We start from the raw sequence: 24781 nt of genomic DNA, 5'->3' as shown, positions 1-24781 counted from the left end.
CTGGCTGTGTTGCTGATTGTCTCTGAGCTCCTAGTTGTAACTGGGGTCAATTTGGTAACAACTGCTGCAACTGGCTGTGTTGCTGATTGTCTCTGAGCTCCTAGTTTTGACTGGGGTCAATATGGTAACAACTGCTGCAACTGGCTGTGTTGCTGATTGTCTCTGAGCTCTTAGTTTTGACTGGGGTCATACGGTAACAACTGCTGCAACTGGCTGTGTTGCTGATTGTCTCTGAGCTCTTAGTTTTGACTGGGTTCAATATGGTAACAACTGCTGCAACTTGCTGTGTTGCTGATTGTCTCTGAGCTCTTAGTTTTGACTGGGGTCATACGGTAACAACTGCTGCAACTTGCTGTGTTGCTGATTGTCTCTGAGCTCCTAGTTTTGACTGGGGTCATACGGTAACAACTGCTGCAACTGGCTGTGTTGCTGATTGTCTCTGAGCTCCTAGTTTTGACTGGGGTCAATTTGGTAACAACTGCTGCAACTGGCTGTGTTGCTGATTGTCTCTGTGCTCCTAGTTTTGACTCGGGTCAATACGGTAACAACTGCTGCAACTGGCTGTGTTGCCTGACCATGAGGAATGTAGAGAATATCTATCTTAAACAGTATTTATCTCTGAGCTCCTAGTTTTGACTGGGGTCACTATGGTAACAACTGCTGCAAATGGCTGTGTTGCTGATTGTCTCTGAGCTCCTAGTTTTGACTGGGGTCAATTTGTTAACAACTGCTGCAACTGGCTGTGTTGCTGATTGTCTCTGAGCTCTTAGTTTTGACTGGGGTCAATACGGTAACAACTGCTGCAACTGGCTGTGTTGCTGATTGTCTCTGAGCTCCTAGTTTTGACTGGGGTCAATATGGTAACAACTGCTGCAACTGGCTGTGTTGCTGATTGTCTCTGAGCTCTTAGTTTTGACTGGGGTCAAGATGGTAACAACTGCTGCAACTGGCTGTGTTGCCTGACCATGAGGAATGTAGAGAATATCTATCTTAAACAGTATTTATCTCTGAGCTCCTAGTTTTGACTGGGGTCATACGGTAACAACTGCTGCAACTGGCTGTGTTGCTGATTGTCTCTGAGCTCCTAGTTTTGACTGGGGTCAATATGGTAACAACTGCTGCAACTGGCTGTGTTGGCTGACCATGAGGAATGTAGAGAATATCTTTCTTAAACAGTATTTATCTCTGAGCTCCTTGTTTTGACTGGGGTCCATACGGTAACAACTGCTGCAACTGGCTGTGTTATCTCTGAGCTCCTAGTTTTGACTGGGGTCAATATGGTAACAACTGCTGCAACTGGCTGTGTTGCTGAATGACAAGTTTTATTTCGTCAATTGGCGTCTGCAAAAAAAGAACAACGTGATACTGTAAATGTGTTTCCGTCTATTTTTGATACCAAACGAAAAACAAAACTTGCATAGGGTGTTACGACTTATATGACTTGAATCCATAGATGAAACAATGGCTCGATTGGTCAATGTGGATTTGAGTGCTACTTAAAAGTACCCCGGGTACTCTTCAAGTATACTACAATATACCCCGGGTACAGAAAATACGCTTAAATGCACCCAGCCAATATTTCACTGTACTCGAGGTTTACTCCTACCCAAAATCCGATGTGATACAATGCGCTAACGAATTACGAAACTAAATTATCTTTGAAAAAAAACTGACTCAACATTCTTTGAGAGTATGAGTTTCGATTATACTGGGGCAATTTTACAGAACACTGATATAAATATGAACATACTAACTAACTTGAGAAAATGATCAAACAACGGCCAATTTAGCGTTAGTATTCCTGGGTACATTTTCCATACCCTGGGTACATTGTAGTATGTTTAAGAGTACCCGGGGTACTTTTAAGTAGTACCCGGGCTGACAAAGACCAATCAAGCAAAATGATGGACCTGGGACTATTGATACAATAATAATTAATAATAATTATTTTAGATAAAGTATAACCTCTTTGTTACAAAATAATTTGGACTGAGTTTTTATAAAGATCCTTTTTATTATCAAATACTACCTCATCAATAATGACAATAAGCAAAGGCCTACTAGACGATAGTCCCAAAAACATGAATTCAGCGAGAGTTTTTCTGAGAAAACTCAGATGATTTTTATGAAGTAAGAAAATGGTTTGGCCACCATGAACCCACATTCCAATTTTGTGTCAAAACTCTACTACTTATGTCAAAGGAAACATGAATCCAAATAAACAAGAAGGAAATTTCACATGATAATAAATATATTTGGTTTCATCACACAAGAAGCAATACTTTTCGAGGTTCGAGGTTATACTAGAACGTACAGCTGGATGGATGTATCGACGAACAAGGGTCAATCTACATGCACCCACCCATCTCTGAATTCAGGGGCTTGCCAAAAATAAACACATCGCTTGAAAACTCACCCGTAGACTGAGGGTCCTGCTTCAGGGGGATGCTTAATGAGCTGTGACTACAAATGCTTCCAGAACAATCTCAATGCTTTGCTATCCGGGTTTCCTGGAAATAAAGTAAATCATGAGCAAAATGAAACAACAAAACTGAAGACAACACTAGCTTTTTCAAGGATAAAAAACTGGCTCAACCCGGTAACATAATTGTGAGTGTCTTAATAAGATATAGACTTTCATATAAACGAGCACACATATTTTAACAAAAGCTCGCCTTGTGCCCACGATGTTACAGAGCTGGGTAACCACTTGAAACTGTGTACACGTTCAATGAAATAAAATTAAACTATGTAGTTGTTATAAATTACTTTCATTTGGTTTTAAGACCAAATTTTATTTCAATGGTGTTTATACAAAACACAAATATCAAGTGGTGTGTAAGAAAGACCAGGGTTATATATAAATTGTTCTAGAACACTTTTTGAACATTCACCAATTGCAACAGATTTTGCTTTTATGGTTAAGTATAAGAAGAAGAAGAGCTTCGCTAATATATTGTTTTTTGTAAAGGTGAAGGGACCTATCTCAATACTTCATCAAACAGAAGGAGGGATGGGTGGAGAGGGTGTATAGTGTGAAGATGTGGTCTTTTATTACATTATCTTTCAAAAATGAAAAAAAAGTTACATAACTTGCCTACACAGTCCCCCTTATGATAGTAAGCATGTGTTCCAAGTGCGAAATCAATAGACATGATGCTTAAGAAGTAAAGTGCACCAAATCACAAAACTTAACAAAATTTTCAATGTTCTAAGTATAAAAGGGGCAATAATTCTGTCAAAATGCCAGTCAGAGTTAAATAACTTTGCCTGCACAGTTCCCTTATGGTAGTTAGTAATTGATGCAAGTATGAAAGCAATAGCGTTGATACATTAGAAATAAAGTGGACATAAACACAAAACTTAACCTAAATATCACTTTTCTAAGTATAAAAGGGCACATAATTATGTCAAACTGCCAGCCAGAGTTATCTCACTTTGCTTGCCCACTCCCCTCATGATACATGTAGTAAGTGTAACAAGTTTGAATGCAATAGCTTTGATACTTTATAGAAAAGTTGAACTTAACACAAAACTGTTTATTGCATCAAACATGTGCTCAAGATGGTTCCGGAATATGCCCTTACTAGACAGGGCTATACTTCTAATAGGGGTCGCATGAAACAACAGTTATAATATACACACCCTAGTTGTATTGAATCCTGTCAAACTGACACCTGTTTGTTAATTGAAAACTCTATTAATATGGGCATTGGTCATAAATCTGAGACATGGTGGGTGCGCGAAAATGATATCTCCTTAAAATAAGTGATTCCACAGTTTGACGTCATTGAAATGTGCGTAAAAAACGTCAAACTTTGTTTAAATTATAGATTGGTGGACAAAACTAGTCATAATGTGCGTATCTTTATCAATAAATTTAATATGATTTATGACAAACACATGTTTTGTGGATATTCTTCAGACATATTATATTTTAATACTTGCGTTTATATATTTACTCTAGTGAAAAACATAACATCTTTCATTTGTGCATGGAAACCAATTATTATTTCAATAACATAAATCTGTACTCAAATAAAAATATATAATGCGTACGTTAAAACAAAACACATACAAGAGTAGGTAAGCTGCTTGAAATTATCACATGGTTTCTTGGCTTCCTCAATTGCATGGTTTCTCCTTGCAGACTTTGATGCCACATTACGCAGTCAACTTGTTTACTGCAAATGGCAAAACAACATTTTACAGATAACGTTTAAAGATTATTTCTTAGCTGTAATCAAATCCCTTATCATTCAATAAGACACTAGTTTTTCTGCATATATTCTGCAAACAGAGAAAGAGTATGCAATTTTTAAAGGAACGTTTTTGGTTGTTCTTGCTACTGCCCTGTGTAAGAGTCCCTTTATTTACAGATAAAGATGGAATATTATTACATAAATTGGTTTAAACGTGTGCAATATGTTTAACAATTATTATTCAAACGGAACTAGTACAGTTCATGGAATAAAATAAAATACATATTAAACAAAGATACGCTTGTATATTTTAAAAAAAGCCTACTTTAAATAATCATCAAATTAAAAGCAGCCAAAGCATATCACAATACCATACAATATGTAATGCAATATATTGGAATAATTTGTAGTTACCGGTAAATCTGTTTTTATGTGTTGGCGTATTAATTTCTTTTAGTTATGTCACTGACTTATGTCAGTCAACTTTCTCACAACATATTTGAACAAGTCTCTTTAAAATGTTACACTTTCTTACTTCCATGACCATCCAAGCCCATATGACCATAACATGACCCACAGGTCAGTACAGGGGCAGGGTGCAGGCCATCCTTAACATGACCCACAGGTCAGTACAGGGGCCGGGTGCGGGCCATCCTTAACATGACCCACAGGTCAGTACAGGGGCAGAGTGCGGGCCATGACCCACAGGGTGCGGGTCATGACCAACTGGTTAGAACAGGGGCAGGTTGCGGGCCATGACCCACAGGTCAGTACAGGGGCAGGGTACGGGCCATCCTTAACATGACCCACAGGTCAGTACAGGGGCAGAGTGCGGGCCATGACCCACAGGGTGTGGGTCATGACCAACTGGTTAGAACAGGGGCAGGTTGCGGGCCATGACCCACAGGTCAGTACAGGGGCAGGGTGCGGGCCATCCTTAACATGACCCACAGGTCAGTACAGGGGCAGGGTACGGGCCATCCTTAACATGACCCACAGGTCAGTACTGGGTGCGGGTCATGACCAACTGGTTAGAACAGGGGCAGGTTGCGGGCCATGACCCACAGGTCAGTACAGGGGCAGGGTGCGGGCCATCCTTAACATGACCCACAGGTCAGTACAGGGGCAGGGTACGGGCCATCCTTAACATGACCCACAGGTCAGTACAGGGGCAGGGTACGGGCCATGACCCACAGGTCAGTACAGGGGTAGAGTGCGGGCCATGACCCACAGGTCAGTACAGGGGCAGGGTGCGGGCCATGACCCACAGGTCAGTACAGAGGTAGGGTGCGGGCCATCCTTAACATGATTAGAAGAGGCAGAGTGCAATAAAAATAAAACATAATAAAAGCAAATTTGAATATAGCAATATAATAAAATATATTCTTAAACAAAACAAACTAGTTAATATTAAATGGTTCAGAATATACTAATATCATACAGACATATTTGCATTCATACCTCTCGTAGTTTAATGCATATGCACCACTGTTGTTGATGTTTAGTATACGACTGCTGCTGAAACTGTTTTTGCTGCTGTGCTGACGTGGCTTGGTTGCTAGGATTCCGCTTGACACTGAACAACGGCCACTGAAAAATAAGTTATATTGGATAATTTGTTATAATGTAATCAAAGATGACAAGTGGTTCAAGGGATTTAATGCTTTTGTTGTTTTTATACACAAATATTAACACACTTCTGTGCACACTATTAGTTAATCCCCCTGAATAAAATAAAATTAACACAGCCTCTGTAATTCCATGTGTGGTGAGATACAGAAACAGTAAATTAATATTATGCAAGAGAGTTACTTGGCCAATGATAAGTTAGAGCTTTGTCACAAAATGATAACTAAACCTCAACCCAGACTTCATGGGGCTCACATGATTGAAGTTTCATCTGATTCCCTTTAGAAATGTAGACATATACATATGTGGTGAGGTAAAACTATGTTTACATAAAATGCAGACGAAACGCCCCTCTAACAGACCAACTTACAGAACATTGACTCCCATATAACCTCTGCATGGTTTGTGGGATTTAATACTCATTGTATTCACATCTCCACCTTGCAGGTCATGTTTTTGTAATATTACTGTGAGATTGGAATGTTAATAGATAATAGATTATAGACTGAGGCTGCTGCTTGAGCCCAGATTGGTACTAATTCGACCTTCGGCATGGAAGCCCCTTTCTCTAAAGGGTCACGCTTGGCACAGTTACACAGTTCTTTAGATGGTCGTGATTTTCAGGGTACTGTTCCATGTTGATTGACAAGTTGTCCTGTAAAATAAAATATCAACAAACTTAAACTCCAGTAGCATCAGCAAGAGATAATTCTACTCATCACTTAGAATGTCCTTTACTTAAGGCAAGTAACCATGTGACAAAATTAGACATATGATATTAATTATACAAAGCATTACACAGTTTTGTAACATGAGCAGCAAACTTAAGAGTGTATGAACTATTATGAAACTTACGCCAATTGCATAAATTCTGGTGGCATTAATGCATAGTCGAGTCGCAACTTTTCCGACATTTCACACACCAAAAAAATGAAGAAAGATAAAACCAACAAAATACTCCCGGTTAGAAGTCTGGTTTACATTGATCGTGTGTACAATGTTCGAAATGTTTAACGGTCTGGTTCACATTGATCGTGTGTACAATGTTAGATATGTTTAACGGTCTATGTTCTTCATTAAACAAGACAATGCGATCTGGCTGGTTACTAAACTTGTAAAAGATAGTATGCCCCAAAACAATATTGAACATTTTCATGATGATCCAATAAAACTTATTTTGAAACGGATAGCAGATGTTAATAAGTGTCAACACTTTTGCTTTTATTGATTTTTTGGTTTTTAAGGAAGCATTTCATTATCAAAATCCAGTTTTTGCGGTAAGTGGTTTCCCTGACTAGCCTGTGCAGATTGCGTTTCCCAGAGGTAAGTGGTTTCCCTGACTAGCCTGTGCAGATTGCGTTTCCCAGAGGTAAATGGTTTCCCTGACTAGACTGTGTGGATTGCGTTTACCAGAGGTTAGTGGTTTCCCTGACTAGCCTGTGCAGATTGCGTTTCCCAGAGGTAAGTGTTTTCCCTGACTAGCCTGTGCAGAGTGCGTTTCCCAAAGGTAAGTGGTTTCCCAGACTAGCCTGTGCGGATTGCATTTCCCAGAGGTAAGTGGTTTCCCTGACTAGCCTGTGCGGATTGCGTTTCCCAGAGCAAGGCTAATTCATGTTTTCAAAGCTACCTTTTAACTCTTATAATAACAACACAAAGTGAACATAAGTTGTTACATAAAAATCCTGTAACATATTATTATTTTTGTCTGCATTTAGTATGAATGGCAAGGTGCAAATATTGACTTCATTTCGCAATAGACATAGAAACCCAACAGTGCTAAGGTTGGTACAACAAAGACATAATTGTTCAACTTGTGAATGGAATAATAAAAATTTAAATTGATGAATAAATTGTGATTGTTAGTGGGTTCGGGAGGTATAAAATTGATGACTTAATGTGTGATTGTTAGTGGGTTCGGGAGGTATAGAATTGATGAGTTAATTTGTGATTGTTATTGGGTTCGGGAGGAATAAAAAGTCACACGGGCATGATAATCAGAATGACATAAAAATCTATAAAATTGTAAGTATCAAAACAACAATTAAAGGACCATAAACACTCAAAATCAATTAATATTTCGTACAATATTTCAAAAAATAAAGTTAACACATAAAAAAATCAATGTTCCTTATAGCAATATCCAAAATTTGATCACTAGATGTGGTCTGGTAATAATGATCAAGATACACATTGCTCTTTTTTTGTTTTGTGTGAATCAATATATTCCACACATGTTCATGCACCATGTAAGTGTCATATGAATAGATATTGTTGCGGAAAAATAAAATGGAATATATTGTGCCACACATATTTAAAAACGAGCATTTTGTATCTCATTAAATCTATGTGTGCATTGGACATCCCGTGTTGTAATTACACTGAACATACACAAATCCTTATATGTAACCTTTTTTCTAAATCAATCAAACTGTTTCATAATTTAAAAAAGCTCAATGGTCCTTCATGGACAAGTATCTGAATGTTGAATTGTTGTAAATGGAAAAAAGTGCCTGAAATGCTCACCTCAATTCAAGGTAAACCTACTGTAGAAGACATGACCTTGTTACATACTTTTTGACCTCACTTTAAACATTCTGATTAACTTTCATAATTGATGTGACATAAATCTGGCCTATAGAGTGATAACCAAGTTTGTTTCAAGGTTTGAACTGGTGACCTAGTTTTTGGAAGCAATGTGACAGATTCAAACTTAACCTATAACATATCATGATAATCATCTTTGATCATGATTGAGTCATGACAATTGAGATGTGAGACCTAGTGTATTGTTACACAAGTGGCCTTGGTTTAAACTCAGGCTAAATATTGTCATAATAAACTTTTTGCCTTGATAATGCCAGAACATTTTGACCCAGTTTCATCAAGGTTCAATAAACATTCAGGCCTTTAGATTCTTTAACAAGCTGACAGTTGAAGCAGCACACAGCACGCTCAATGACATAGGGTGATCACAATTACTTCTCGGGGGAATATACATATGGGAAATTCCTGATGCACTCAATACACAAGCTATGGACACTTGTATTTACGTGTGATTTTATAAACCATTAAAATTATAATCCAATAGTTCATAATTTATAATTAGTCTCTAAACTAGATGTTCGGATCTCCACAAAACAAAACAACATTTTATGCAAAGCTACAAACATCAGTGACCCCTCTTAGGTATCAATTTTTTTTTATAAACATACTTACATTTAAAATGGAACCTCACTTTGTAAAGAGTTAACAATTTAGATATATTGGAACCTGCTGAAAAAGTGTGTGTTTTCCATGTTATTCTGTGTTTTAATAAAGCTCTGGATTCCTAATTCAAGTCTGAATGTCAGGGATTAGCGTGAAACTGTTGCATCTTCTTCGAATGTCAAAATAGTAAAATAAGGTTGTTGATGAACCCTTGAAATGAAATAATTTGTACTGGTCTTCTTAATTGAAGAGCAGAAACCCCAAATCGCATTGAGTTTTAACTATTTGTAAAGCCAGGGTCTCCAGAATGCTTTACCAAAGTTACCCGTTTTGCCATGGCAACGGGACTTACCGATTAGGATGTTGTGGCTGAGTTGTATTTGGGGAACCTGTGAGTATAAGGCCTCTGTAAACAGAAAAAAAGATCTCAGGGCATCCCAGAAATGTTTCCCTGTAAACCAAATAATTCAATGCATTCTGAAATGGCATTAGTTATATTTGAATCAATTTTGTTTGAGTTAAAAAATAATAAGAAATACATTAAATTTGAAGACTTCTGATAGAAAAGAGATACACAATTAAACACTAGATACTATACTTCTATATGCTGTACACTTGATACAAACCTAGCCTACTAAATAATTGTTTATCCCTTTCTAAAAATATTTATTAAGTTACGTGTAACTCAAAAAAGGTGGGACGGACATAAGGACGGATTTAAGGAAGGGCAGAGCGAATAACAGGCAAGAACAAATATTTACGCCCCTCTCCTGCGCCCTTTCAAGGCAATACAAATTGGCGGCTATTATAAATATTACCAATATCATAATAACTGTCAGCTATAATATAGTTTAATCAATATATAAAACGCACACACTATTTAAATGGAAATTTGGAGTAAAAAACTCATCACACATTATACATGATAAATTACCAATGTACCTTGCAGATAAAGTAATCTTGGCCCCTGGGTAAGACAGTCTGGAGCCACAGGTCTAGAGACGCTGCACACTTCGGGTAGAACTCATTGAGCATTTGCCTCACGGTACTTGGGCAGGAAGTGTCCCTTGGCGTCCGGGTCCAGCTGACCAGAGAGCCTTTTATTCAGCTGCGTACAAGAGTCACATGTGCATAATCAGTGCATCGGGTCCTGTAGGAACCGGCTCTTAAAACATATTCCAAGAATTTAAATAAATATCGAAAAATAATGAAGACAATAATTTTATAATGTACTGATAGCATTTAAATAATTGTTTTACTAAAATGGAATAGAAAAGTTTTCATGCATGGAGAAACTTTTGGTTCAGGAGCTGAATTTCGGCCGCAAAATAGACAAACTATGCCCTGACATAGTAAGATTAAAACTTATATTAAATCCAGTGTTATTTGCATTCATTTACCAAGTTTTATCAATATAAAGACACAGAATTCCCATTTGATGCTATGAACTTTTCCTCAATCAGTCAGACAACGGAAAATACTGATGTTAAGTGAACTATATGAGCCACATTCTGGGAAACAATAGGTCTTAATGTATGTGCAGTCTGCACAGGATATTCTGGGATGACACTTTAATAGGACTTAATGTATGTGCAGTCTGCACAGGATATTCTGGGATGACACTTTAATAGGTCTTAATGTATGTGCAGTCTGCACAGGATATTCTGGGATGACACTTTAATAGGACTTAATGTATGTGCAGTCTGCACGGGCTAATATGAGATGACACTTTAATAGGACTTAATGTATGTGCAGTCTGCACAGGCTAATCTGGGATGACACTTTAATAGGGCTAAATGTATGTGCAGTCTGCACAGGCTAATCTGGGATGACACTTTAATAGGACTTAATGTTTGTGCAGTCTGCACAGGCTAATCTGGGATGACACTTTAATAGGGCTAAATGTATGTGCAGTCTGCACAGGCTAATCTGGGATGACACTTTAATAGGGCTAAATGTATGTGCAGTCTGTACAGGCTAATCTGGGATGACACTTTAAGCACATACATGAAGCCGCATATCCCAGAGCACTGCTAAGATACTACTTATTGTTCTTGTTGCTGCTGCTGCTGCTGCTGGGACTGGGCCATAGACAGAGATGGAGCAAGTCCTGACGCTGAAGTCGCCACCCCAAACCTGAGAATTGCCAATAACAACTGTTGTTGAATGGCGTCAATCGCATACTGCCCTCCAGTCCTAAGGTTCACATTATTCGAGAACAACATATCGAGGTCAGTCACATTAACGGACGTGTCACGCAACGCCTGCTCTACCTGTTGGATCAGATCATTTCAGTTTGAGCGACTTGTCCGGCCTAATTTGTCGACGCCCATCATCCAATTGTTGCTAAGCGACATCGATGACGGAAGTCGAACTCACCAAGGCTCTGCTGTTGGAAGTGTTGATGTAGCCAACATGGGAGAAGATATTGATAGGAGGCTTGGTAGTCTGACGCAAGACGTCTCCGTGCTGAATTTCTTAAGCAATTGTAGTATTTGTGCAAGAAGGGGGTTGTCATCGACTTTCACTTCAATGACGTTTGTCATGTTTGCTAGTTAAGTTCACTGAAAAGGAAATGGAAAGTAAACTAAAACCGGATTGTTTAGTGACACATGAATAAGCCTTGCAACACCTTACCTTACAGACCTGTTTTTTAAATGCCAAACATTGTGCCTATAATTGATATTTAGAATATTGCAATTAATTTTTCACTAATTAGAACTCAGAATAACGTAGTATCAATGTTTTACGCGCACCAACTTGAAATTGGAATTTTTTGTGTTTGTAGCAAGGTGTAATATTTATTTTTTTGTAAATCAAAAACAGGCATTACTTGAGCAATTTAGAATGTGAGACTGTACACCTTTAATTGTGTGACTATAGAACTTTAAATGTGAGACTTCATAATTTTAAATGTGATACTCAGCAATTTAAAATGTGAGACAACACAACTTTAAATGTTACAATCTACATTTTTAAATGTGAGTCTGCACACCTTTAAATGTGAAAGTTTATGACTTATACCTGAGACTTAACAACTTTTAATGTGAGACAATATAACTGTATGGCATTTAATAAGAAACAATAGATGTGAGTTCAAAATAGTTATTAAACTTAGTGAAATAAGCAAACTAGAGCTTTGTCACAGACGTGACGAATACCCCCACATGCCGCATTGACACAATATTTTGCATGTCATCTTCACAAAAAACAGCGGACACCATGCTCAATTTTGAAAACGCGCTAAGTGACCCCTTGACCTAGTTTTTGACCCAGAAAGGCCCATGTTCTAACTTGGCCTTAAGATCATCTCCATAAAACTTCTGACCAAGTTTGGTGAAGATCGAATGTAAACTACTTGAATTAGAGAGCGGACACCATGCTGAATGTTAAAAAATGCACAAAGTGACCTGGTGACCTAGTTTTAGGCCCGGAATGGCCCATGTTCTAACTTGGCCTAGAGATCATTAAGATAAAACTTGTGACCAAGTTTAGTGAGGATTGGATGAAAACTACTTTAATTAGAGAGCGGACAACATGGTGAGGTTTAAAACTCACTAAGATACCCCGTGACATAGTTTTTGACCCGGCATGACCCATATTCAAACTTGACCTAGACATCATCTAGATACAACTTCTAACCAAGTTTGGTGAAGATTGGATGAAAACTACTTGAATTATAGAGCAGAAAACATTGTGATGTTCAAAACGCAGTAACTGACCAACTGACCATGTTTTTGACCTGGCATGACCCATATTCAAACTTGACCTAAACATTATCAAGATACAACTTCTGACCAATTTTGGTGAAGATTGGATAAAAACTATTTGAATTAGAGGGCGGACAACATGGTGAGGTTTAAAACACACTAAGTGACCCCGTGACCTAGTTTTTGACCCGGCATGGCCCATGTTCGAACTTGACCTACACATCATCTAGTTACAACTTCTGACCAAGTGTGGTGAAGATCTGATTTAAACTACTTGAAATAGAGAGCGGACACCATGTTCAATGTGTAAAACGTATTAAGTGACCCTGTGACCTAGCTTTTTATCTGGTATGGCCCATGTTCGAACTTGGCCTTCAGATCATCTAGATAAAACTTCTGACCAAGTTTGGTGAAGATCGGATGAAAACTACTTGAATAAGAGAGCGGACATCATTCTGAATGTTTAAAACGCACTAAGTGACACCGTGACCTAGTTTTTGACCCGGCAAGGCCCATGTTCGAACTTAGCCTAGGCATCATGTAGATGCAAGTTCTGACCAAGTTTAGTGAAGATCGGATGAAAACTACTTGAATTAGAGAGCGGACACTTAATACGGACCGACAGACAAGTTCACTTCTATAAACCCCCTAAACTTCGTTTGTGGGTGTATAATTAAGCCAGTTATTCTGATAAAAAACTTTAACATGTGCTATAACTAGGGGCTAGCTCTGTGCAGAGTTTATTTTTACCATTTTTGGATTGGGACAATTAAAAATCATAGTGTTTTGAATTAAATTGGGAAAATGGTTGTAGTTTTTGCTAAACATAATTAAAAAAATTGAGAATAAGTGCTATCAAGATAAATTGCACTAAGGTTCAACTTATAGAGCTGCATAAGGAAACAAACTCAATTTGTAACCTATTAAAACATTGTTTCGGGTCAAACCTTGAATTGAGAACTATAGCCAGTAATTATGGAAAAAATAAACTGTTTAAGATTAGGTATAGGACTCAATTTTGGCCCCAATTTCGACAAATGAATAACACTGTATGATCTCACCTGAAGCTCAAGAAGCTGAGCTGATATGCTGGCCTAGCTGATATTGCCAAAGGCTGAATTTGAGTTCTGATTAACTCAATGTTGCAATCAAAACATTCTTTTTCTTCCGGGAAACCATGAATTGAGAACTTTAGCCAGTAATCATGGATATAGACTTTATGAGATAAGAATGGGGCTGAATTTCGGCCCCAATTTCAACAAAATAATTAACACTGTAAGGTCTCACCTGAAGTTCAAGAAGCTGAGATGACATGCTGGCCTTGCTGATATTGCTAAGAGACGAGTTTGAGTTTTGATTTCTTCAGGTTGAGAGTCGAAGGGCGTATTGGACCAAACAACAACACTGCTGTTATTTTTCAAAGCCTTCTCTCGCATCAATTCAATGCGAGGCCTTTTGGACTCGGAGTGCTAAGTGCTCATAACAGAAACCAGACGTGTTCACTTTAAGCACCTTGTTCAAAATAGTGGGCGTAATTTGCGTCTGTTGCACACCGCATGGATGTATGGATCTCTTAGTGTTTACAACAAAGTCATTACTGCCTTTCTGTGTCAGCATGGATGTATTGTGCTCTGGGTGTTCACAACCAAGTCATTACTGCCTTTCTGTGCCAGCATGGATGTATTGTGCTCTGGGTGTTCACAACCAAGTCATTACTGCCTTACTGTGTCAGCATGGATGTATGGCGCTCTGGGTGTTCACAACCAAGTCATTACTGCCTTTCTTTGTCAGCATGGATGTATCGTGCTCTGGGTATTGACAACCAAGTCATTATTGCCTTTCTGTGTCAGTAACATTGCCAAAAGTCCGTTCTATTATGATATTTTGGCCGCTGAGAGGACAATCTGGGGCAGTCCGCAACCCTACTGTTGTCCAAACTATCAACAGCAGATGTATCCCACTAGGAAAGCTTACGCTTTTTTGTTCCTTGATTTTCTTCCGTTCAATTTCTGTTTGTCCCATAAAGATTGGAACAACTTATTGAAATTTTTATTCTTCATGATATTTGTTGTGATGTCCAACAGCAACAACTGACTGTTAGCGTTACCATAACTACTGCTATAACTGTTTGTGTCTGTAACACTCATCCCTTTCAGGCCCACGCGGAACTCTAGCTTAACAAAACTACCCAGGCTTATGTTTGGAAAACGTGACGTGGGCATTGCGTTTGTTCAGAACAGAATCATGCTCAGAATTTGCTGCAGAACGGAGTTGTTCAACGATGCTGACTTTTTGAGGCAGGCGGTCAAGGGAGAGGAGCTAGAAGTCAAGGGAGGGGAAGGGTCGTTCTGGACTGGGGCTCCTGCAGGCGGGACTGGTGCGGTTGCTGGGCCAACTCGATATCAATGCTGGTGCTCTGCTGAAAACAACAACAACACAGTGGGTGATAGGAACTTGTTGCAAATTATTTTACAATCTATCACAAATTATGCCTCTTGACTGGCTGGGAAGGTTTTCAACAACATGAATTTCTAATCTGGCATTTTATTGGTTCCTTGTCCTTAATAGCATGAAGATAAATACAATTAAGTCATTTTGTATAAAAACAAGAAAAGTGTTGGCTTATGCTATACTTATCTGTTCATTTATATCTATTTTTACTCCATTTTCAGAGATGTATTTTCATAAGCCAATATGCGGATCACTAATGTTAGAAAGTGTCGTCTCAGATAAGCATGTGAAATTCACATCAGCTTATAAGGGAGGGTACTTTCTGACTAGACTGGATTTTCATAAAGAGGATTATTTGTTCAATGAAAAATACCTTTAAGAGGAAAGTGTTGTCCATGATTAGCCTGTGTGGGCTGCACAGGCTAATCTGTGACAACAATTTAAGCACATGCATTAGGCCCCATTTTTCCACATCACAGCTTATTTATCTATTAGCCAATTTTTTTGCTGCATAACAAAAAGAAGGAAAACCATCTGGTTAAACATTTAATATTTTTTTATTGTACTTATTCTATTAATCAGGTCTACGCTGCTGACCAAGGCCTTTTTTCCAGACGCTAGGCATAAATGGGTTAATAGTCCTTGTAAATTTAACTTAAATGGGAAATTTGTTAGCTTTTGGGGTAATACCGTGAATTCTTTTTCTCAGCAAAGTAAGAAAATAGATATGTTTACGAGCACCTGCGGAAACATGTAAACTTCCTCACTCCACTGAAAACAATAATTGACTGTCTTACCCCAAAAGCAAACAAATGTTCCTTTTTGAATATTCGCAATAATGGCATCAGTTATATCAGAAGTCAATCAATGTTGTTTGATTAAAAATATATTTAAGAAATAAAGTATGTTTGATGGATCTTCATACAAATGAGATATAAACTAAACACTTGATACAAGCATTATATGTCCCTTTGGGACTTAAATAAGGATGAAAGGAAGGACAGGGAAAATTACAGACAAGGACAAATTTGTATGCTTCCACTCCCATCAAGCCCTTTCAAGGCAATACAAATGGCAGCTATTATAAATAGTTTACAATTACATAAATGATTTGTTTTAGTTAGCAGTAAGAATAGAGTTTTATTAATATTGCACACACACAAACTATTTTTATTGACATTTGGAGTAAAACACTACAAATTATACATGGTAAATTACATTACCAACATACCTTATTGACGAGGTAGTCTTGGCCCCTGGCCAAGAAAGTATGGAGCCCCGGATTCAGAGTGGCTTCATCCTGTGGGTAGTACTATTTGAACATTTGTCCAAAGGTCCTGGACCAGGAGGAACAGGCTCTTAAAACAAAATGCAGGAATTAAATTAAATATTGAAAATAAATGAAGAAAATAATTTTTAAATGTGCTGAATGCATTTAAATATTTTTTTGCTCAAATTAAAGAGAATTCAACAATTCGATTTAAGCAGATATTTTAATTATGCAAGGAGAAACTTTTGGTTCAGGGTTTAAATTTTGGCCCAAAAATAGACAAAACTATATTCTGACCTTCTATGACTAAAACTGATATCAGATCAACTTTTATTTATTATTTATTAGTGCTGCAACAATACGTCAAAAACCGTATTGCAATATATTGTCAGTTCAAAAACCCGTATTGCAATATATCGCAATATATTGCTAACTTGTACCAAAATTATAACTTGCCAATTACCCAATAATCCCATAAATTCCAATTTTAAAGCAAATTCTGGTAAATATTTACTATAAATGTGCTCAAGAATAATAAGAAACACAAACATTTGCAAATTTTCTTAAGTATCAAATACATTTTTGCAATTGTTACTATTTAAAGATGTGATGAAATAACGTCCAACCGGGGCGTTTTTCCCGCTGAACACGCGTAATTCAGCTGACGTGATGTTCCCGTTTTTATACAACACAAAATACACCCATACTTTCCATGCGACGTTCTACATGTCTGTATAATTTTCGCGCGCTTTTTATTGAGACAAAGGATACAGCACTTTTTATTTGACGCTATAATTTTTTATTGTCGCGTTAGCATTCAAATTTGGAAGCGTGTTTCCGAAATTCGGATTACAAATAATGCTCAAATCAGAATCGAACGAAACATTTACAGCTGTGCGCAATTAATTCAACGATAATCTGTTCAAAAGCATCGAATGAATGCTCCCATGTAACAATGCTACTCCGTATAATACACTTTTTAGAATGCTTTTTTTACATAAAAAATAATTTACACTGCTTTGTTTTGTTTACCTTTTTATCATTATTTCGGATGGCTTTTCTGGACGAAATGTGAATGAATTTTTGTAAAATTTTCGTACCGGTATGATGAAAATCATATCGCAATACAATATGCGGATTGCGTATTGCGATATATACCGATATACCGGTATATTGTTGCAGCCCTATTATTTATTTTCCAAGTTTGATCAATTTAAAAACGAATAATTCACATTTGATGTTAGGAGCTTTTCTTCAATCAGGCAGAAAAAGGACTGATGTTAAGTCAACTATATGAGCCTCATTCTATGAAAATAGGACTTGATGTATGTGCAATCTGCACAGGATATTCTGGGATGACACTTTAATAGGACTTGATGTATGTGCAATCTGCACAGGATATTCTGGGATGACACTTTAAGCACATACATGAAGCCCCGTATCCCAGAGCACCACTCAGATACTACTTGTTGTTCTTATTGCTGCTGCTGCTGCATTGACCGGGCCATAGACAGAGATGGAGCGAGTCCCGACGCCAAAGTTGCCACCTCAAACCTGGGAATTCTTAACAACTGTTGTTAAATGGTATCAATCGCATACTGGCATAAGGTTCACATTATTCGAGAGCAACTTATCGAGGTCAGTCGCAATAAGGGACAAGTCACGCAACGCCTGCTCTATCTGTTGGATCAGATTGTTTCTGTGTAAGCGACTCGTCTAGAACAATTTGTCGATTTCCAGCATTGAATTGTTGCTAAGCAACATCGATGCTGGGATGGAAGTCGAACTCGTCAAGGCTCCGCTGTAAGAAGTGTTGATGTGGCCAACATGGGAGAAGATGTTTGGGGGCTTGTTACTCTGACGCAAGACGTTTTTGTGCTGAATTACTTACAGTGATTTTTTTTGCTTTAATTTGTTACAGCCTGTGCCTTTTGAATTGGGAAAATTAGCGCGATAAACCGTGAAATTGGGAAAAATAGCGCGATAAACCATAAAATTGGAAAAAATGAAGCATTATAAATAGGATTATAAGTAACAGAAGTGATATTGTTTTTAAGTGCATGTTCAGGGAGTTTTCTAGAAAAGGAGTCTGGTCAAATTGTTTTTTTTTTAATCAATAAAAGTGGCAAGTTTGGGAATGATTTATGGACAAAAATGACTAAATTCAAGTTATATATTTTGTAAGATGTTTAAAAAATTAAGTTGAGACCTAGATTTAAGAAATTATAATTAAGTTATATGAGACTTCTTTCTAAAAAAAAATAAGAACTCAGAATAGCGTTGTATCAATAAGTTATGCCCCAAAAACTTAATATTGAAAATTTTGGGTTTTAAACCGCGAAAAATACATAGTAAAGTACAGTTCATAGCAATGTGTAATACTTTTTTTTTACAAGGGATGTGTTTGTCAGATACACAATGCCCCTACTGCGCCGCTTTGATTATATATTTTTGTTCTTGATTATACCCCTTTACAAATATTACTTCCCTTGAAAAAATGATATGTACCTGACAAATGATAAATATAAATTATCTCCCTTTTAAGCGTGTTACTTCCATTTTATTTGTCTGTTTTTACCTTTTATCTTCAGGATGACTTTGACCTTTCACCACTTAAATTTTGCAACTCCATGAGATACACATGCATGCCAAATATCAAATTGTGATTTTTAATAATGCAAAAGTAATGGCCTATGTTAACGTTTTCAGACGAACGGACTGACAGACAGTTCAACTGCTATTTTGCCACCCTACCGGGGGCATTAAAATAAATATAAAAAAACAGGCATGACTTCAGTAATTTTAAGTGCGAGACTTTCCCCATAAATAGTTTTGACTAAAACAACTTTTATTGTGAAACTTTACAACTTTAAATGTGAGAATTAACAACTTAAAATGTAAGACTAACATTATTTTAGATGTGATTCTCGGCAACTTTAACTGTAAAACAATAAACTTTTAACATGACACTAAACAACTTAAAATATGAGACTGTACACATTTAAATGTGCACAACTTATTACGCAAGATACTAGTTGATGTCTACATTTTATGCCATTGTTTTTGTAAGACAGACCTTAGATGTAAAGTTTAGTCACTGGCGTTGAAAGTGTGTGCATAAGGATATGAAAGCAGTATAGTGATTTTGTCTTTGCAAACATCCGGTTTCTAATTAAGATAAAAATCATAATCAGTTATACGTGAACACAAATACTTAACAATTAAGAATTTTTGATTTGTACTAAGTTTCAACTTATGCAGCTTAATAAGGCAAGTAACTCATTGTTCCAACCTATCAAACACTTTTAATATGGCAAATATTGCATTGTAAATTTTAACCAATAAATATTTATAATAAACATTATAGACTTTTTGAGGAATGGAGCTGAATTATGGCCCAATCTTTGACAAAGTTACTAACACTGTAAGGTCTCACCTGAAGCTCAGAAGCTGAGCTGATATGCTGGCCTCGCGGATATTGTTAAGGGCCGAGTTTGAGTTCTGATTAACTTCGGGTTGAGAGTCGAATGGCGTACTGGACCATACAACAAAACTGGTGTCATGTTTCAAAGCCTTCTTTAGTCTCAATTCAATGCGACGCCCTCTCAATAATGGGCTGAATTCGCGTCTGATGCGCACCACATGAATAAATGGTGCACTGAGGACAGTCCGTAACGCTACTACTGTCCTAACTATCTACAGCAGATATACTTCCCAATATATTGTTTCGATTGTTCCTTGATTTGCTCCCGTTCCTCGCTGAATAAAAAGCTGTCTTATAAAGAATTAAACAAATTATTCAACGTTTAATTCTTCGTGATGTCCACAGCGAGAACTAACTGTTAGCGTTAACTGTTAGCGTTACCATAAGTACTGCTATAACGTCTCTCTTCTGTAACACTCATCCCACTCGGGCACTAGAGCTAAACAAAACTACTCGGGCTTGCTTGGGGAAACCTCGACACAGACATTTTGGTTGTTCATAACAGCGCGTGAAAACTTGACGTGCTGAGGATTTATTGCAGAACAGACTTGTGTAACGATGCTGACCCTTTGAGGCCGGAGGTCCAGTGGGAGGAGCTAGGGATCAGGGAAGGCAAAGGATCATTTAGTGTTGGGGCTCCTGCAGGCCGGACTGGTGCTGTTGCTTGGCCAACTGGATATCAATGCTGGTGCTCACCTGAAAACAACAACACTAGAGTGGGGGATATGAACTTGTAACACATTTTTATATTACAATGTATAATACACTACATATATGCCTCTTGATTGGATGTGAAAGTTTTCAACAGCAAAACATAATTATCTGAATTACTAATTTGGAATTTAATTGGTGCATTGTCCTAAATAGCAATTAATGAAAATTAATGCAATTAAACCATTTCATATTAAAACATTAAAAGTGTTGGCTAATGCTTTAATAACCTGTAAATTCATAATTATTATTCTTACTATAACTTTCAGTGTAATTTATAAGCCAAATTGCCGCTAATCAATATTAGAAGCTTTCGTCCCAGATTAGCATGTGAAATCCACATAAGCAAATCATGGAGGACACTTTCTGACGATACTGGATTTTCACAAAAGAAGATACTTATTTTCAACCAAACATACCTTTAAAGAGGCAATTGTTGTCCCTAAGTAGCCTGTGCGGACTGCACAGGCTAATCTGGGACTACAATCTAAGCACATGCATTAAGCCCTATTATTTCACAGCGTGGCTCATTGATGTTTTTAGCCAGTTTTTCCTGCATAACAACAAAAACAAAAGGAAAATCATCTTGATGCAATCCGCTAAAGAACTTCCAAGATTTGGCTCCGTACGAATGGATGGACGAAAAGACAGACGGACGGACGGACAACGCCAAAACAATATCCCTCCACCTATGGCGGGGGATAATAATAAATGGTAGGCAACAACTTCATATTTATGTATTCCCAAAGTAACAAAAACACACACACCATTTTTACCATGCCTTTACAGGTCTTTGGTGTTAAACTCTGTTTAAATTCACACTTGACAACAATTCCAAAGTAAACCATCATGTCATAAAAGTTGTAAGACATATTACAAATTAATAAATATGAAACAATTTAATGGCAACAACTCACTGCTGGTACATATTGGCAGTTCTCTCCCTTGTTAGTGTAAGCTAAATTTATTAAAGGCCACAATATACTTAATGATTTCCCTATATAATTCAATGTAAACGCGACAACTTAAAGAGAAAATAAATGCAACATTTTGAACATAGAGACCACCATAACGATACTTTTTCTGAAAGTTCATTCTAAGCTGAATCGATTTAAGCAATAAAAAAGATATGTCATGTTAAACTAAACATTTACTTTACTCAAATCAAACTCTACTTCTTTTGCGCCTTAAATTTTGCGGCCATTTTCTAGTGCAATGTAACTGTTTTCAGGTCAAACTTGTACTTTAGTCTCTAACTTTATCATATGTCAGGGATTAAATACTGAGCACCTTTTCTTTCCCTTCCAATATATCCAAGAGATAAAGTCAGAACACCAGTCTAAAGTGTAAAACATGGCTTCGAGTAAAATATGATTTTTTTAGTCAGTACAGCCCTACATGAAAAGATTATTTAGTATAATGTAACCTATAAGACAACCTGAACTGTTTAAAACGCAAAAAATATGCACTTCCTTATCATTTTTCATCTATCCTCAATGTGCATGCCAAGCTTCAGATTGATCCTTTACGTAAAAATGTTTGAACAATTAAAATTATTATAATAATGCCTGATAAGACATATGGCTTCCATAGTCGGTGCTTAAATTTATAAAGGGCTTTCAAGAGCAAATAATATTAACTTATATAACAGAATACAGTAAATATACTGTAAACTTCTTTTATGCTATATCGAAGAATAAATATAATATTATTAAAACGTGTTTGGGCTTCTTTCAGTGCGAATTTGTGAGTTTAGATGTGCTCAATACGAGATTCTGTACTTTTTATTATCCCCTGCCATAGGCGGAGGGATATTGTTTTGCGCTGTCTGTCAGTCCTTCCGTCCGTCCGTCTTTCCGTCCGTCCGCCCGTCTGTCCGGAGCCATATCTTGTAAGTGCTTTGGCGGATTTCATTGAAACTTGGTATGAGTATGCATATGGATAAGAGGATGATCCACGCCAAATGGCATTGTACACCATCAGTTAATAATAGAGTTATGGCCCTTTGTATCTTGAAAATGCTTTTTGTGTGTCCGGAGCCATATTTTTGAAGTGCTTTGGCGGATTTTATTGAAACCTGTAATGCGTATATATATGGATAAGAGGATGATGCACGCCAAATGGCAATGTACACCATCTGTTCATAACGGAGTTTTGGCCCTTTGTATCTTGAAACATTGTTGTTTTGAGTGTCAAATATAATACTTTTGTGTCCAGAAGCATATTGGCGTGTGCTATCAATTCAACGAATTTGCTTGTTTTAATTATTTTCCCATACAAATTTTCCAATTTAATTATTTTTCTTTACACTTTTCCATACTCGTTAATTCCATGAAACAAAACGCATTTATTCCATGAAACTAACAAGAACGCATAATATCCTGTGAAAAAATGGTGGTTTTATGTAAATCATGCTCCTTTGTGACGGGGCCTGTTTTGACTAAAAAAAAAACACTGTATACTCAATGAAAACTTAACACCTCCTCGCAATAAGACTCTATACGGCATTAGATGGAATAGATTCCAATCAAATAGGCTTAATTAAATATCTTACAGCTTTACAAAAACTCAAGGCCTGCATGGGGATGACAGAAATTATTGCCGTGTTGTGTTTCTGAGGTGTCTGTATCGGTAAGTTATAAAGCATCGAGCTGGAAAAGGGTTTGAGTTATTGATCATCAAGTAAAATAAGTTGTACTGAAAACACGATATACACAAGAATAGACGCCATTTTACCTTCTGTGAAATCATATCATATCATTCTCGTACACTTCACTTATTTATACACTGCAAAAACACTATTATTCGCGGGACATTATTTTTTATTGATTTTAAGGGTTAAACGATCCACAAATTAAATACAAACACACTGGAAAATAACTTACACAAATTCCATATTTATTGTTTCCAAACTGAGAAAGTCATGCATTAACTACCACGTCCATGAAAGTCTTTTTTTAACCACGAAATAACATGCGGACGAATATATATGATTTTACAATAAACAAACAATTTAAAAGGATATTTTACCTTATGTAAATTCATACCATTCTTTGCCACCTCATCTTAATAAACAGGAAATACACAAGCAGTACTTTTCCTTGAGTATTCATGGGTCTGTTTAACGGACCCATACCCAAAGCGTGTTATATGCTGTTCCTTATGAAAATTATATCTAAATTATGTTTCAATTAGATCTAACAAAGTTTATAACTATTATAATAGGATTTTATTCCTATAATTTGAAGTATAATTAAAACTTATATTAAATGTGTTTTTCCCAAATTAATGAACTTTTAGCACAAAACAAATTCAAAATCCCAAAATTGCATTTTTTCCCAAAGTGGCCAAGAAAAGGCCTGACAAAGCGTCTCTTTTACCTTCTGCGTCATGCTTGTCCCCCACATCCTCAGCATCGTTGTCCCGACCCAGCAGCAACTAAAGCAGCAGAATAGCTTGATGTATTTCTTGTATGTATATTTAGGACTCACGCACACTGATATAAATTTAATAACAATCAATAAGACATGTTCAACATCATAAAATATGGCAAATTAATAAATCTCACATCAAGTGTAACCTTTCTGTAAACGTTGCGTAAAATATCAATATATACTCCTCCAAAGATAACTTAAACAATTTCATATTTTATTAAAAAAGTATTCATCCATATACATTTCTTACATGGCATGGTGTTTATAGAAATGAAAGTCTAAAAATAGCCTCAGTTGCTATGTACATGTGCATATATGTAGAAATATTAAATTTTCAGTTGAAATGCTTTGTTTTTTCATGCACAGTTTACAAGAACTAAATGTTAGGACCATAATGACACAAATGTTATAACAACATAACATAATATGCATTACATCTTATGTTCCAACAAAAACCCTCACATTGTATAATCAGATAACAATATGTGCACATAAATTATTTGTATCTTTAACTACACACACAATGTTGTATTGTAACATCACACACTACTATGTTCGTATGCTAAACAACACATTGTCATTGAAATACTAATCACTAATTACAACAACTAATACATACATGTACACACTATTCCACTCTGAACACCAGGATTGTGTTGCTATCCCACTGTCCCACAATGATG

General features: G+C 36.8%; 1 long non-coding RNA gene across 11 annotated transcripts; it reads right to left on the bottom strand.

Moving 5' to 3' along the window:
- On the bottom strand, nucleotides 1-24781 carry LOC127860990 (uncharacterized). 11 transcript variants are annotated; one of them, XR_008040000.1, is made up of 13 exons: nucleotides 24718-24781; nucleotides 24045-24102; nucleotides 19906-20649; nucleotides 16431-16557; nucleotides 14036-15164; nucleotides 11418-11602; nucleotides 9973-10203; nucleotides 9391-9444; nucleotides 6377-6486; nucleotides 5664-5792; nucleotides 4079-4184; nucleotides 2417-2510; nucleotides 1-1341 (listed from the first exon to the last, which is right to left on the bottom strand). It is a non-coding gene; the product is annotated as an uncharacterized LOC127860990 (long non-coding RNA). The 11 variants fall into 11 exon arrangements; XR_008039996.1 differs by having other exon boundaries at nucleotides 14036-15167; nucleotides 24718-24780; XR_008039997.1 differs by having other exon boundaries at nucleotides 9981-10203; nucleotides 14036-15167; nucleotides 24718-24780.

This window comes from Dreissena polymorpha, chromosome 15 (assembly GCF_020536995.1).
Source record: "Dreissena polymorpha isolate Duluth1 chromosome 15, UMN_Dpol_1.0, whole genome shotgun sequence".
Taxonomy (NCBI): Eukaryota; Metazoa; Mollusca; class Bivalvia; order Myida; family Dreissenidae; genus Dreissena; species Dreissena polymorpha.
Note: the sequence above shows the minus strand (reverse complement) of the source record. Positions and strands in the feature narration are given on the sequence as shown.